The sequence below is a fragment of the Passer domesticus genome, chromosome 4 (assembly GCF_036417665.1).
Source record: "Passer domesticus isolate bPasDom1 chromosome 4, bPasDom1.hap1, whole genome shotgun sequence".
Classification (NCBI taxonomy): Eukaryota; Metazoa; Chordata; class Aves; order Passeriformes; family Passeridae; genus Passer; species Passer domesticus.
The window spans coordinates 53,872,241-53,876,955 of NC_087477.1; positions in this window are offsets into that span (position 1 = coordinate 53,872,241).

Genomic DNA, 4,715 nt, shown 5'->3' on the forward strand with positions numbered 1-4,715 from the left:
TTATAGTAGATGGTAAAGCAGTGAGAAAATGCTGTCAATTAAGAAGGAAATTTTAGATTAAGCCTTTCTGTAACCCCTTGTCCAGTTGAGGCATGTTATCTAAAAATGAGGGCTAAAAAATTAAATACTTAGAGAATAATTAAGCTCCCACATAATTTTTTTAAAAGTAAATTCTCACTCTCTCAATATCAAAAAATGTTCCATTTTGTTTCTATAAACAGTGTCTATCAAAAATCATCATTAATTATACAAAAAAACCCTTGAGTTTAAAATGTACACATTAGAGTTAGCAATTAAATAACCAGTGACAAAAGTGGCATTTCTGCTTTGATATATTTCATGTTTTTACAATGTGTTCTTCAGGTAAATTTTTAATGTCTATGTCCCATATATACTAAATAGTGCATACTAATTTTCCACAAGTTTTATTTCAACCTTTGGCCTTCACTTTTGTCTTTGATATTAGAATACTATATGAATAAAAAACTAAAACAACAGCCCAGCCTATGATGAAATACCAAAATAATGAAATGCAGTGGTGTGGCATACTTATAGTATGATTTACACAATATAATTGCATATCTATAGTATGGTTTACACAATATAATTGCAGTTTAGGGTTGCATTTAAAACTGTCTTTCCTCTAGGCTTAAGATAGATTTATTAATATATTAGTAAAGAGATTGTGCAGGTGTAAGGCTTAATTACAAAATATGTTGGTTCTGATTGAATAAATTGCATGACTAAATCCAACTTTGGATACAGAACAGAGGAAGTTATATTAAAAAGTCATTATATTTGGAAGTTGGAGCAAAACATTGTAGCTAAAAGGCAATTGGATTAAATTAGCTTTGAGATTACAAGACTTTAAGCAGAATTTAGTAAATGAATATTAACACGTGCATTTTATTATAACCTTCTCCTCCTTTTTTCATTTTTAGCTACTTTTGATGTCAATGAAATAAGACACATAAAAGACTCCTACACCAATTTCCACCATTGCACTTTGTCTCTGTTCAAGCTCATAAAATTTTTCTCCTGTGTCTCAAACACTGTTCAATCAAAGCTGAAGCCATCATGTGGGCTACAATAAACTCTTTGTTCTTCTAACTTGTTTTCATCAATGATATTTTGTTTCCTACAGCTGTGTGTCACAGAAAAGATGCAGCTGTCTTGTACAGAGTTCCAAGTTTTACTAATGTAAATGGTTAACACTGTCTTCAAGGCATCATAAGAACAATCAATGAAGCCCAGGGAATTCTGTCTTTTATAAACAAGTGTTTAATGCTTCAAGACTACTGAATGAGGATGTGCAAGGCTATGAATAATTGTACCTGGGGGCTTATGCAATTTTAAAGACTGAGAAATGTGTATGCTATCACAAAATCTTCCATCATCAGATACCTCTCAGCTATACTGCAAGCCTTTCATGAATATTCTACAGAGCACATCTTGTTTTCTCTTGCTCTGTGTGAAATCTTTTGTTTTGATTCTCTGTACTTCCTTTTGTGCTGATAAAGTGTAATGAGTGTATGAAATACTTCCCAAGTGACTTACATAATATGCCCAATGCCAATGAAGCTCCGAGCAAGCACATGCCTTCTGCTGAATGCAAAAAGGGAGATATCAGTAACAGCATTATAAACCACATGTTTTAACAAAAATATTATAAGAGCAATGTATCAACCTAGCGGGAATTGCAAATAAATTATTGGACTTGGGAGCTCAGAACCATGCATGGAAGATTAAATTTATTTGTACTGGGTTTTTTCTGTCTTTTTTATTCATTATGTACCATCCAAATTACATGTAACATCTCAGTCATATTTCTGGGGTATGTCTGCCAAATCTTTTTTCAGCAAATTCTTAAAATTTCATCTAGATAAGAATTTCTATTGAAGGAAAAATTAGCATTTACTTGAGTAAAACCTTCTGTAGTTGTTCTTAGACACCTTGCAGATGTCCTTAGAGTTACATCTCATTACTTGAGATCACTCAAGGTGATCCTACAGATTTGTGACCAGATATGGAAAACATCACCCAATATACATACAAGCCCACTGTAGATATTGACAAAAACAACCTCTGGAACACATTATGTCATTACCTCACACAGTTTATTTATGATACCTTCCATTAAACACTACTGGATCAGATTTGGTCAAATAACTTCTAAAGGGCATGCATGCAAGGCTTGTGGGGGACTTCTGTAAATGTATGTGTTCTGCGTTCTTCCTGAAAATTCAGTTGATTCACTCCAGCCCTAAGACTATAAAGTTTTTTTGTACATTCATATGTGAATTATTTTTATGCCTATGCATGAGAGGCCTACGCAAATATTTCCTATGGAATTAGGGAAAAATTGCATATTATGCCATACCTTAGGCAATATTCAAGACCAGGGGCAACAGAGATATTGAAAGGGCTAGTGAATGGCTAGCCTTAGTGAAAGGGCTAGTTATTATGAGGAGTGGCTAAGAGAGCAGGGGGTGTTTTGCCTGAAGAAAAAGAGACTCAGAGGGGACCTTGTCATTCTCCACAACTACCTGAAAGGAGGTTGTAGAGAGCTGGGTGCCAGCCTCTTTTCCTATGTGACAAGTGACAGGACCACAGGAAATGGCCTCACTGGCCAAAAGGTTGTCACAGGGAAGCTTTAGACCAGGTATTAGGGAAAATGTCTTCACTGAAAGGGCCAGGCATTGGAAAAAGATTTCCAGGGAAGTGGAGGAATAACTATCCCTGCAAGTATTCAAAATTATGTAGAAATGGACTTGGGGATATGGCCTAGAGGTGAAGATGGCTGTGTTAAATTAATGTTCAGCTTCAACGATCTTAGAGGTCTTTCCCAACCTTGATGATTCTGTAATTCTACAATTCTGTGCTGGGGACAGTCAGTTACTGCTGGGGACAGTCAATGCTACTGCAATGAATACAGACGATGTTCTCTAACTGACTAAGACTCAAGAAGATGCACAAAATCTAGCTAGAAAAGCAGAAGTTTTAACTAAAAGCTCAAACCACATTATCTGCATATGGAAAACCAGATCTTAAGATTCTTCACCGTTTGATTTTCCTTGAGTAATATTTAATCACACGACATCACAGTCTATCATGAAGGGTCCTGTTGCATGAAATGAACTACAAAATTAATCAATTCATTTGTTTCATGATTCATTATTATTGAATACTCTACTATTTTAAACTAAATGTGGGGTTCTTATACAAGACTTAATTATTGTGATCAGTGGATGGCTGCTTTTTAACTCAAATCCTTGCTCAACTGAAAAAAAAAGTCTCTGGAGCACTGTTTTGGATTTGGGTTTTTTTTCTGATAGATTACAGAGATGAAATGAAACATCAAGCTGCAAAAATCTATGTTCCTTCCCCATTTCATGCATTTTCCAGGCCTCATATTTATTTCCCTCTGTCCATAGAAGCAAAGAGGGAAAGCATCTGGCTCTAGACCAAGTTTCTTCTGCCACAGTACTTCTGGACATTCTCTGGAAAAGCTTCTTTTTAACATGAGTGTGAAGAAGCAATCAGGGCCCCAGAAGAGAGACAGTGTGTTGTAGTGTCCTTCCATCTCAGTTGTAATATCAAGGTACACTTAGATGGAAATAGGGTGTAAATACTCACTGACTCAGGTCTGTGTTATTTTGGTATGTGTAAACTTCAATCCTCAGCTAAGAATCAATCACACTCAGCTGGATATTGAAAATCACAACAGAACAGCAAAAAAACTGAGCAATGTTGATCTCAGCCATGTCATGGTATTTTACTGTTTTATTGCTATTTACAGTTTTCACTGCAGTTTTGCTCAAAGGCTCCTTCATAGTATCAAACCTTATTCTGTATGGATTTTTAAGAAGATATATGTGTGTGTATATATATATATTTATATATATATATATATATATATACACACACTCCAAAAATCCCCACAGAACTATCAACCTGACAGCCATTACCTATTTTTCAGATCTATACTACTTGGTTGTAAAATAGACTGTCCCTAGCTTCTCTTTTTCCTAATGATTCTTATCTCCTTCAGCAGAATGTCTCCCAAAGTATACTTAACAATCTATGTCTGCTCCCAGTTCACTTATTACTGCCAGCTTGAATGAATACACCACTACATCCCTCTGGTTATACTTGTTTGGAAATATAGATATATATCAATCTGTGTATGCAGAGAGAGACACATATCTTAGATTTTTCTCTCGATCTGATGGTGCTTTTATTAGGTCAGTTGACAAAATTCAATAGCAAGATAGACCGCTCTATATTTCCATGTGTATTTTCTATTCCATATGGAATTAAAGATGCTAAAACCAATTTGATATCAAATCATAGTCCACATTTGTAGAAAGGCAAAATTAAAGCTCAGGGTACAATAGCTGAGTATAAACATTAAACTTTTTCTCATTAATTCTAATACTTTGCACTCCTAGACTCTAAAAAACAAACACAACCAAAAATCATATGACATGAAAATCTTGTAGCTGATGGCAGAAAAATCTTATTCGTAACAAGTCATTTGAGGGGGTTTCCAAGCAAAGAGGTTGTGGTCTTAAATCTATGATTAACAGAAATATGTATTTTTTCTTTATACTAAAGGAACACAAGCTCATATTGAAGGTATTCTAAGAACAGTTAAGCTTAACATAGTCCATATAAATTAGTAGATAAGTCACCTAATTGAACATTCTGAACAG